The sequence below is a fragment of the Lissotriton helveticus genome, chromosome 5_1 (assembly GCF_964261635.1).
Source record: "Lissotriton helveticus chromosome 5_1, aLisHel1.1, whole genome shotgun sequence".
In the NCBI taxonomy this organism is placed as follows: Eukaryota; Metazoa; Chordata; class Amphibia; order Caudata; family Salamandridae; genus Lissotriton; species Lissotriton helveticus.
Genome location: NC_136065.1, coordinates 1,509,985,243 through 1,509,998,461, shown reverse-complemented (window position 1 = coordinate 1,509,998,461; position 13,219 = coordinate 1,509,985,243).

Genomic DNA, 13,219 nt, shown 5'->3' with positions numbered 1-13,219 from the left:
CCTACTTCCACAACAAGATCACGGACATTCACAACAGCTTCAACAACCAACCTACGCAAGCCACAACCGCAACAACGCCACCCACCACGACCCTCCGCACCTGGACCCCGATCAGCACCGAAGACACCATCCGCACCATGAACTCCATCCACTCCGGATCTCCGACTGACCCCTGCCCTCACCACGTCTTCAACAAGGCCGACGCTGTCATCGCACCCCACCTGCGGGACATCATCAACACCTCCTTCGACACCGCCACCTTCCCTGAGAACTGGAAACACGCCGAACTCAGCGCTCTTCTCAAGAAACCCACAGCAGACCCCACCGACCTCAAGAACTACCGTCCCATCTCGCTCCTCCCGTTCCCGGCCAAAGTCATCGAGAAGACCGTCAACAAACAGCTGGCCGCCTTCCTCGAGACGAATGGATCCCTCGACCCCTCACAGTCGGGCTTCCGAGCGAACCACAGCACCGAGACCGCCCTCATCGCTGCCACCGATGACCTTCGAACTCTGATGGACAACGGAGAAACAGCGGCCCTCATCCTCCTGGACCTCTCCGCGGCTTTCGACACTGTCTGCCACCGCACCCTAGTACAGCGCCTCGGCAACATCGGAATCCAGGACAAGGCTCTGGAATGGATCACCTCCTTCCTCGACGGAAGAACACAGAGAGTCCGCCTACCACCGTACAAGTCAGAGGCCACCAAAGTCATCTGCGGCGTCCCTCAAGGATCCTCACTGAGCCCCACCCTCTTCAACGTCTACATGAGCCCCCTCGCGGCCATCGCACACCAACACAACCTCAACATAATCTCCTACGCCGACGACACCCAGCTGATCCTCTCCCTGACCAACGACCCCGCCGCCGCCAGAGCCAACCTGCACGAAGGGATGAGAGATGTAGCCGAATGGATGACGACCAGCCGCCTGAAACTGAACTCGGACAAGACGGAGGTCCTCATCCTGGGCTCCTCGCCCTCCGCCTGGGACGACTCCTGGTGGCCCCCCGCCCTGGGCACCGCACCCAAACCGACGGACCACGCACGCAACCTGGGCTTCATCCTGGACTCCTCCCTCTCCATGACCAGACAAGTAAACGCCGTCTCCTCATCTTGCTTCAACATCCTGCGCATGCTACGCAAGATCTTCCGATGGATCCCCACCGAGACGCGGCAGACGGTCACCCAGGCCCTCGTCACCAGCCGTCTGGACTACGGCAACGCCCTCTACGCCGGAACCACCGCCAAGCTCCAGAAGAGACTCCAGCGGATCCAGAACGCCTCGGCCAGACTCATCCTCGACATCCCCCGACGCAGCCACATCTCCGGACACCTGAGAGATCTGCACTGGCTCCCGGTCAACAAGAGAATCACCTTCCGTCTCCTCACCCACGCGCACAAAGCCCTACACGACCAAGGCCCGAGCTACCTCAACAACCGGATCAACTTCTACACTCCCAAGCGCCTCCTCAGATCAACCAACCACGCCCTCGCCGCCGTCCCCCGCATCCGAAGAGCGACAACAGGAGGAAGATCCTTCTCCTACCTGGCCGCCAAGACCTGGAACTCACTCACTCCCGACCAACCTGCGCCTGACCCAGGACCACCTCTCCTTCAGGAAGAAGCTCAAGACCTGGCTGTTCGAGCAGTAGCGGCACCCCCCCCCCCCCCAGCGCCTTGAGACCCTACGGGTGAGTAGTGCGCTCTATAAATGACCTGATTGATTGATTGATTGATTGAGCTCCACTTCAGCCCAAGCTCAAGTTTCTAAACCATTGCCCAACAAGCATTCAACAGGGAGGTCTGCACTTACCGCAACCTTCTTAGGGCCAGTTACCCCTCCCCAGGTGAAATTAACAACTGCCAAGGAATGGTCTGTCCTGACATTGCTAGCATTGGTCACTTGGTACATCTTACCAAGTATGATTTGCTCAGGGGCCACAAGATCTTTTGTCACCATGGTGACACTTGCTCCTGTGTCCCTGAATGCCAAGACCTCTTTTCCATTTATCAAAGGCTTTGCCCAGATTACTAGGGCTGACAAATGAAGAGCTCATATCCAGGCCTCCATCACAGACCAGCACAACCTGAGTTGGAACTCTGACTAGGCCAGAGTCCATCTCAGATCCCAGGGTTAATCCTACTATACCCTTATTCTGAGTACCACCACTTGGAGCTGAACTAGCGGGAACAGTTGCATTAGGGGCAGTGGTGGTGGAAGTTGAGTGTTACAGTCACTTGTCCAATGGGCCTTCTGTTTACAGATTTGACACCAGGGTTTCTTCTTGCCTTTCCCTTGTTGGATTGTGACTCCCCACCATTAGAAGATTTTTAGGGCCCTTGAGAAGACTTATGGTCTTTACCCTTTTCCCCACCCTTGTCTGAGGGTTTTGAATCTTGCTTCTTGGAGTCACCACCTGGGTTCTGAACCTTCTGCCTCACCCTGGTTCTGACTCATTTGTCGGCCTTTTGACCCAATTCTTGGGGAGAGGTCAGATCAGAGTCCTCCAGGTACTGATGCAACAACTGATTTTGACAATTATTAAGGATCTGCTCCCTCATAATTAAAGTGTGTAATCCTTTAAAATCACACACTTTAGTGCCAAATAACCAGCCTTCCAGAGCCTTAGTAGCATAATCTACAAAGTCAACCCAGTCTTGAGTCTGTGCCTTTTGGGTATCTCTGAACTTAATTCTGTATTGCTTAGGGGTTAAGCCAAACCCATCAATCAGAACACTCTTTAAGACTTTGTATGTATCAGCATCCTCTTCTTTAACAGTGAGGAGCTTGTCTCTACTTTTGTCTGCAAAGGAGAGCCACAAGATTGTGCCCACTGCTCCTTGGGGACCCTCTGTACTTTACAGGCCCTCTCAAGTGCAGTTATCCATTTGTGGATGTCATCCCCACTCTGATAGGGAGGGACAATCTTGTTCATGTTCCTATGGTCATGAGTATGTTCTCTACCTCTAGGGACACTGTTGCCGCCACAATGGGGCTCTAGTCCCAACTTTTTGGTAGTGTTCTGAAGCTCCAGGGATTTCTTGTCTAAGGCCAATTGCTCTCTCTTGATTCTGAGCTTAGCTCTCTCAAAGTCAAGCAGTTGGCACTTTCTATCATAAGAGGACTCCACCCTTTGAGAAGCAGAGGTCCTATGAGAAACAGAGCTCCCTACAGATACACCAGAATGATTGGACCCCCGAGAAGGAGATCTATATCTTCTTGGTACACTGTAACTCTTCCTGGTGGAGTGAAGAGAGGACCCATTGGGCCTTCTCCTCCAATCCCAGGAAGATTTGGATTGTCTAGGTTAGAATCATCACGATCCTCCTGGTCAGCTTCAGAGTCTAGATCCTGGATGTTTTCACTTCCTGGCCTGTCCTCTTCCACTGGCCCACCCAACCTGCCTGTCTCATCAGACCTGGGGTCTTTCTGAGGTCATCTAACAGCAAAGCCTCTATGAGGCGTTGGGTATTGGGTTTTTTCCCTGTCTTCACCCTTCTAGATGCACACATATTTCTCAATTCCTGAAATAAGATATGGTCATACTTTGCAAGCAAGGAGCCACTGGCTTCGGCCCTAGAAGACATACTAGTGTTATGTGATGTGGGCACCTACCTAACCTAGTGGGAACTACTAAACTTTCTTGAGATGGAGAAAGGGTGTGCTAGACCCTTGCCTTACCCAACTCTAAGTTCAGTAGAATTTACTTTATTCTAGACTTCATTTATATGTACCTAAATACCTTTAGTGGTTTTCAGTTAGTCACCCAATGAGATTATCTGGTAAAACAATAGCAATCTTGAATCCCAACGGCTGCATACCAATGTGAGAAGTTGGTCTGGTATATGCTGACCACTAATTATAGTGGTACAAAAGGGGGTGGTGATGGACGGAGCATCTGAACCAATCAGACACTCACACCCAGTTAACAAATCTGGGTTTAATCCATCACCGTTCTGTAGCCCACTCTGCCACCCCAGTTCAGACATGGCCATATGAAAATCAGTCTGACCCTGTGCCTCATGGGAACAGTCCAGGCCGAACTGCCAAGCCATGCCTTCCCTGGAGCGGAAACAAGCTTTCGAGGACTGGTTTCTGGTATTTCAGCCGTCTTCAGCCCGGCTTGCTTGAATCCAGTGGCAAAGTGAGCAAGGGACTCACGTCTGAGCGGTTGTACGACATTACAATGCATGGTTTTACCACGCATGCCTTTACATCGCAGTTTTTACAACGCATGCTGTTACAACGCATAGCGTTAAGGGGTGCTGGATAGTGAATAGTTTAATTTACTATTCCAACTCCAGGCCCCGTGGATAGTAGGGAAGGTGTTGGATAGTAAATTAAATCTATTCCCTATCCTAGAGCGCCCCCCAGCGCTATGCATTGTAATGACATGCGTTGTAACAGTTGCGTCGTAAAGGCACTGTGTGGTAAAAGCTGCGTTGTAAAGGATGTTTACCAATCAAACACTCACACCCAGTCAACAGATCTGGGTTTAATCCATCACCGTTCTTTAGCCCACTCTGCCACTCCAGTTCAGACATGTCCATATGCAAATCAGTCTGAGCCTGTGCCTCATGCGTGCGTGCGTCTCGAAAGTCATCGAGAAAGCCATCAACAGCCAACTCGCCACATTCATTGAAGAACACAACATCCTCGACTCCTCCCAATCCGGCTTCAGAAAAAACCACAGTACGGAAACCGCCCTCCTCGCCGCAACAGACGACATCCGCACCCTACTGGACAAAGGAGAAACAGTAGCCCTCATCCTCCTAGACCTATCAGCGGCGTTCGACACAGTTTCCCACCGCACCCTAATACGCAGACTCTACGACGCAGGAATCCAGGACAAGGCCCTCGACTGGATCTACTCCTTCCTCTCCGGCAGGATGCAACGGGTCAGACTCCCCCCTTTCCTCTCAGACCCCACACCTACAACCTGCGGAGTCCCCCAGGGCTCCACCCTCAGCCCGACGCTCTTCAACGTCTACATGGCTCCACTTGCCCCCATCGTCAGAACCTACGGACTCAACATCGTGTCATACGCAGACGACACCCAGCTCATCCTCTCCCTATCCAACGAGCCCAACACCGCCAGACGCAACTTTCGAGAAGGCATGGAAGCCGTCGCCAAATGGATGAAAAACAGCTGCCTACAACTAAACACCAACAAAACAGAAGTACTCATCATGGGCCCAAACCCCGACGCCTGGAGCGACACCTGGTGGCCCACCGCCCTCGGAAACCCGCCAACCCCCACTGACCACGCACGCAACCTGGGAATCATCCTGGAGTCTGAGCTCAAAATGGACCGCCAGATAAACTCTGTCTCATCTTCCTGCTTCCACACCCTCCGCCTCCTTCTTAAGACCTTCAAATGGATCCCCCTCGAACACCGAAAGACCGTCACTCACGCCCTAGTCACCAGCAGACTCGACTACGGCAACGCACTCTACGCCGGAATAAACAAAAACCTCATCCGCAAGCTACAGAACATCCAGAACGCCACCGCAAGACTGGTCCTCAACCTGCCAAAACACTGCCACATCTCCCAGCACCTGCGCACACTTCACTGACTCCCCGTCGAGGCGAGAATCACCTTTAAGATGCTCACCCACGCACACAAGGCCCTCCACGGCACCGGACCAGCATACCTGAACAGCCGGCTCAAATTCCACGCACCCCAAAGGACCCTATGATCAGCCCAGCTCTCCTACGCCGTGGTCCCCCGCACCAGAAAGACCAGATCGGGAGGCCGCTCCTTCTCCTTCCTCGCGGCCAAAGCACGGAACGCCCATCCGCTCCACCTCAGATAGACAACATCTCTCCCCATCTTCGCAAGAAACCTCAAAACCTGGCTCTTCGACGGACCCCCTCCTTGTTGGAATGGAACCTGCACCCCCCCCAGCCCTTGAGACCCTTACGGGTGAGTAGTTGCGCTTTAACAGACTCCTGATTGATTGATTGATCATGGGAACAGTCCAGCCCGAACTGCCAAGCCGTGCCTTCCCTGGACCGGAAACAAGCTTCCGAGGACCGGTTTCTGGCATTTCAGCCGTCTTCAGCCCGGCTTGCTTGAATCCAGTGGCAAAGTGAGCAAGGGACTCACATCTGAGCATACCCTGCCAACTTATGCCGAACAAAGTGGTACAAAAAGGGGTGGTGATGGACGGAGCATCTGAACCAATCAAACACTCACACCCAGTCAACAGATCTGGGTTTAATCCATCACCGTTCTTTAGCCCACTCTGCCACCCCAGTTCAGACATGGCCATATGCAAATCAGTCTGACCCTGTGCCTCATGGGAACAGTCCAGCCCGAACTGCCAAGCCATGCCTTCCCTGGACCGGAAACAAGATTCCGAGGACCGGTTTCTGGCATTTCAGCCGTCTTCAGCCCGGCTTGCTTGAATCCAGTGGCAAAGTGAGCAAGGGACTCACGTCTGAGCATACCCTGCCAGCTTATGGCGAACAAAGTGGTACAAAAGGGGGTGGTGATGGGCGGAGCATCTGAACCAATCAAACACTCACACCCAGTCAACAGATCTGGGTTTAATCCATCACCGTTCTTTAGCCCACTCTGCCACCCCAGTTCAGACATGGCCATATGCAAATCAGTCTGACCCTGTGCCTCATGGGAACAGTCCAGCCCGAACTGCCAAGCCATGCCTTCCCTGGACCGGAAACAAGCTTCCGAGAAAGAACAGAGAGCACAACTTAAGACACTTAAAAGATGTTTAAACCTGACATTACGGAAGCTGAGATTAGCCCCTAATAACATCTACGCACGAGCGGAGCTGAAACACCAAAGGGCTGAGCTCAACCGAACTAAATGGAATATTAAAAAAGATGTTGAAAACGAGGTCTGGGCAAAATTACTACATGACACCAAAACTAACAACAGTGCCCGATTCTGGCAATCAGTGAATAGGATCTTGTGCCCACAGCACAAAGAGTTAGGATCTCACATTACGGAAGCGACTTGGATTAACTACCTCTCCAGCCATTTCAACGACCACACAGTGTATGCAGGAGCTCAAAAAATGTACAACAGGAGCATAGAGCCAGATTGCGAAATGCACATGCCTGAGACATTGGGTCAGGTCGATCAAGGCCCACTCATCAACTGCCAAGGCACCGCTCGAATCCAGCAGACAGCCCTAATCAAACAGCGGATAACCAAAGGAAGGAAAGAAGGTGCTCCAGGACCGAACGGCATACCACCAGCCCTTTTTAAAGCAAAAAACACAGAGTGGGCGGATATCACGCAAACCCTATTTTCGGAAGTCAGACTTCTAAATAGAATCCCAGAATCCTGGAGGGGGTCGAGATCGTCCCTATCTATAAAAAAGGAGACAAGATGGACCCAAACAACTACCGACTAGTGGCCCTCCTCGACAACGAGGCGAAATACTTTGCGGGCACCATCCTAGAGGAGATCACTCTTTGGGCTGAGACAAACCTGATTATACCACTGAACCAGACCGGCTTTCGGAAAAAGAATGGTACAGCAACCAACATCCTTGCCATCTCATTAATTATCGACGCAGCCAAAACCAAAAAACTTCCGCTGCACTTGTGCTATAATGACTTCAGTGCAGCATTCGATAATATCGAGAGAGGCAGACTATGGGGGAAATTGGAACAATGGGGTTTACCACATCCGACTCTAAATATGTTGAAGCTTCTGCACACTGACACCTGGGTGCAGGTAAAATTAGGAAGTGGCTCCCGTCTGTCCTCAAAAGTTTATACCACTAAAGGACTCAAACAAGGGTGTGTGCTTGCTCCAATATTGTTCAATCTTTTCTTGGCGGATTTACCAAGACTACTCGACACCTGCAACTCCCACTCCCCGAGGTTGGGAGGGAAAACTCCGAGCAACCTTCTGTATGCTGATGACATTGTACTACTTAGCCATACCTATATTGGTCTTCAGCACCTTCTGAGGGAAATGAACATTTATGCAACAAAAACACCTTAAAAATAAATCTCAGCAAGACTCGCACACTATCAATCAACACCAATAAAAAACAACAGAAGACCTGGTCTCTTGGGGGTCTAAAGATCGAGTCAGCCAGCGAGTATAAATACTTGGGAGTCATATTCGACAGAGAAGGCTCATTTGTGCAGCAGAAGCAGGAAACAAGAAGGAGAGGAGCATTGATCACCGTGATGTTGAAAAATCTAGCTACCCAATTGATGGGACCGACCCTGACCCCTTATCTGAAAGTTATTCCGGCGAAGCGGCTTCCCTCGATCACGTACAGCAGCGAGGGCAAGCGGTGCTTGCCTGCCTGAATCCTCTAAACACTAAACTGAACTGCAGATATGTCAAATTCCTCGCGATGGTCGAGCAAAGAATTCCAAGACCGCCAAAACCGGGGATTAACAATACAGACACAGGTTATCAAGCAGACGGTCAGAAGGAAGTAAGGGAACTCACTGTGCAACCCTTGTAAAAAGGCGCATTGACAGTCACACTGTACTTTTATTTAATCACATGCTTAACGTTTAACGGTTTTAATCTATGATATTTTAGGATCCTTTTGTACTATGCTTTGCACTGGTTTTAATTAACTATGCATAATAAACTTTACCTTACCTTACCTTACCATTGCTTAATGGCAGTGAATCAATCAACAAGTCTGATTGTAGGAACTAGCCTGTGAATCGAAACAGAATGTCCTCCTTAGCGAAGCAAAGCTCATCATGAGAACCAGCGATAGAGTTATGTCAACTGCAATAGCTCATAGTCTGATGCCCAGTTTCAGGACACCCCACTGAAGGATACACTAGTCAAGGTGTCACAAACCAATAAGGTTATTGTGGAAGTTTCAGTAGAACACTCATGAACTTCCACCAGTCCTCCACCAATTTAGACTTGTAAGTTGGGTACAACAAAAACTCGAACCTACTCATGCTTGTCAGTGGAAAATGGGGAGGTGGGGAAGAAAGAGAAGAAATACTGGACTCTGCTTTGTCTCGCAAATGTTCGTGATGCCGTACAAAATTCAGCCGCGAGAAGACAGCATAAGTGGTAATGTTCACAGTTACATCATACTGGTCTAATGATATAAAAACATACAAGGTAAGTATAGCTATACGTAAAGGTTCAATGCGTGTGGTAGCAAGGTTAGGTTCGAACAAATATGGACCCGCATTGTCATGTCATCCACAAGAACAGCAGCAGGGTCTAGACTAGCATCCACAATGAGCTCAGCACCGCCGAACACATGCACTTCCAGATCCACAGAAACCCTAATTCCACCCTCAGAGACACCCTCGTCTACCGACCCCCGTCCTCAGTTAAGCGACTCCATAGCCGACTTCATCAGCACGCACGCCCTGACCTCCACCGACTACAACCTCCTCTGAGACCTGAACTTTCACCTTGAGAACAACAACGACAACAACTCCACAACCCTGATCGATAACCTTGCCAACCTCGGACTGAAGCAACTCGTCAAAACGCTCACCCACTCCGCCGGCCACACTCTCGACCCTGTCTTCTCCTCAAGCCCGCACGTCTCCGTCAGCCACACCACCGAACTCCTCTGGACCGACCACCGCTGCATCAACTTCGCCTTCCAGAAACTCACCACACACCACCGCACTCAACAGATCCCCCGCCGCTGCTGGAGCAAAATCACCGAAGACCAACTACATGCAAACCTCGCTCTCAGCCCACCCACCGAACCCTCCAACACCGACGGCACTGCCCACAGCCTCAGACGCTGGATCGAGGACTGCACCAACACCCTCGCCCCGCTGAAGAAACCCCCCCACAGAGACACCAGCAAGAGGGCCAGCTGGGTCACCCAGAACGCCTTGCCTCCAAGCAAGTCTGTTGGAAACTAGAGAAGGAATGTCACAGTGAACAACTCCGGACCGCCACGCAGCACACAAGGATGCCATCTGCAACCTCCACCTCCTCATCAGGGCGGCCAAAAGGACCTCCTGCAAAGACCGCCTCGACAACAATGCACACAATAGCAAGGAGCTCTTCAACATCGTGAAGGAACTCTCCAACCCCAGCTCCAACACCATCGACATCCCGCCGTCGCAAGCCCTGTGCGACGCCCTCACCACCTTCTTCCACTGCAAGATAGCAGACATCCACAACAGCTTCAACACCCAGAAAGCCCCAATAGACAAGTACACAACAGACCCTCCGCACACCTTTGACCACAACCCCGTGCTAGCCTGGGCCAGCGTGAGCGTCGATGACACCATCAAGACCATGAGCACAATCCACTCCGGCTCTCCGTCAGACCCATTCCCATACCACGTCTTCAACAAAGCAAGCAGCTCCCATCGCACCCCAAATGCACAACGTCATCAATCTCTCCCTTGAGACCGCGACCTTCCCAGAGAGCTGGAAACACGCCAAGATCAACACCCTACTCAAAAAACCTAAGGCAGACCCAAGAGACCTCAAGAACTTCCAGCTCATCTCTCTGCTCACCTTCCCGGCCAAGGTCATCGAGAAAATCGCCAACAGACAGCTAACCCGATACCTCGAAAAACAGAATCCTGGACCCTTCCCAGTTAGGGTTCCTCGGCAACCACAGCACCGAGACTGCCCTCATCACCGCCACCGACGACATCAGGACCCTGCTGGACAATGGTGAGACCGCAGCATTCTTCCTTCTAGACCTCTCTGCCGCCTTCGACACCGTCTGCCACAGCACTCTCTGCGCACACCTCCAAGCCGCAGTGATCCGAGATAAGGTTCTGGAATGGACCACCTCCTTTCTCTCCGGCAGAACCCAGAGCCTCAAGAACTTCCGGCTCATCTCTCTGCTCACCTTCCCGGCCAAGGTCATCGAGAAAATCGTCAACAGACAGCTAACCCAATACCTTGAAGAAACAGAATCCTGGACCCTTCCCAGTTAGGGTTCAGCAGCAACCACAGAACCGAGACCGCCCTCATCACCGCTACCAACGACATCAGGACCCTGCTGGACAATGGTGAGACCGCAGCATTCTTCCTCCTAGACCTCTCTGCCGCCTTCGACACTGTCTGCCACCGCACTCTATGCACACACCTCCAAGCCGCAGTGATCCGAGATAAGGTTCTGGAATGGACCACCTCCTTTCTCTCTGGCAGAACCCAGAGCATCCGCCTCCCCACTAGGGATCCTCCCTCACCCAGACACTGTTCAACATTTACATGGCCCCGCTCACACACGTCACCCGACAGAACAACCTCAACATAATCTCCTACGCCGACGACACTCCACTGATCCTCTCCCTCACCAAGGACCCCATCACCGCCAAAGCCAACCTCCACGAAGCAATGAAGGCCGTCGCCGACTGGATGAAGATCAGCTGTCTGAAGGTGAACTCAGACAAGACGGAGGTCCTCATCCTCGGCTCCAACCCTTTAGCCTGGGAGGACTCCTGGTGGCCGAAGGAACTGGGGGCAGCCCCGACACCCACCGACCATGCAGGGAACATGGGAATCATCCTCGACCAGTGGCGGCTGGTGACATTTGAAATAGGCGGGTCATAAAATTGACGGTGGAGAAAAGTCCATACAGGAACAAAGACCAGAGGCTATTAGAATGTTAGAGAAGTTGGCCGGTGATTTCATAATATGCGCCACACGAGATAACAGTCCTGCAGACTTCCCACACACTCACACATGAAAAAGACAGCACATAAAGCAGGGGTACAAGCTTAACAGTCTGTTAAGCCTCCACAGGCTGCCGGGTCTCTGAGGATGGCTGCAGCCTGTTCTGGCACTCCGGAGATTTCTAATTTAAAACCTCTTTTAAATGCATGCCATGTTTTCAAATCTGTCTGACTCTTGCACAAGCTTGCCTGAACACCTTCACACTATTACTGAGGTGAAAACCTGAAGACGATAAAATAAAAACAAACTGCAAACATGAAAGAGGGGCAAACGTGATTTCGAGTCAGGGTGCTCAAGTGTTGGTGCAAGTGTTGCATAAGGGACACTGCTTCTAATTGGACAATTAAGGTTCTTCATTCCCACCCCGTAACCTCACGCAAATCAGCCAAATATGCATTCCAAGTGCCTGTTTCATGTCTCTGCCACTGAACTTAGAAGGCCAAGATTTCTATGTTCACTCCTCTTGTTAGCTGGTCCTGCATAACCCTATACAAACTTGACTAGTTACCAATACGAGCCACGCATGCCCTTTCCAGCTCTACTGTTGACGTATGCCCTCTCGGTAGATATGAATCGGTTTTGAAATAGTTATGATCAGCCTAAGATCTCAATTTCCCTTCTGAAATGATCCGTAATGACGATGTAAATGCCGCGTGACATGCATAATGGACGGCTGTTTGTAGTATAGAGTCTGGCGGGTCTGCAGCGTTAGTTCAAGGGAATAGTTCGGTGTCATATCACAGATGCTGTACATGTAGATCAATTTGCCCGACAGCACAGTAAACACAGACCTCGTTTGAAGGGCCCACATGAAAAAAACAGATGGTACTGCACCAGCGTTACCCCAAAACTACAACAGACTTCCAGGCCAATTAGCTTGTGAATGGCAGAGGAAACAGTTTCCCTTGCTGTTGAATGTCACAAAAATAAAACCATCACAACGGCCCAGTTAATAACATAAACAGACTCTGACTCAGAATAATAAAATAAATGTAAAAAAACTTACCTTGGCTTCCCGCTCTGACTCCCGACTCGAGTCCTGTCCCGAGACTGCAGACTCCCGCCATCCTGGATTTTGAAAGCCTCGTCAGAGTCGTCACTGAAGGCTGCAGGCAGCCTCCCTCCCCTCCATGACAGCCGGCACTGATTGGTTCGGCCGGCTGCCCTAAGCACGTCATTTCTCCTAGTCTGCATCCTGCAGAACGGAGAGTGGGAGGAGGCTTGGGAGTGCGGCTTGCCCACTGTTGCTTATACTATCTGTTTGGACAGCCTCTCAGGCTGTCCAAACAGTCAGTATTAATAACAGTGGGCAAGCCACTCCCCCTGCCCTGAGGCAAGGAAGACCACCACCCACGCACCCATAACCAGCATACTGGACTATAGAAACACCATCCACGCCGGTATCAACAAATCTCTGCTCCGCAAACTCCAGACCGTTCAGAACACCACAGCCAGACTCATCCTCGGCATCTCTCGACACAAATATATCACCCAACACTTGTGTAACCTCCAAAACTGACTCTCCATTGAGAAGAGAGAAACTTTCAAGACACTCACCCACGCCTACAAATGCCTG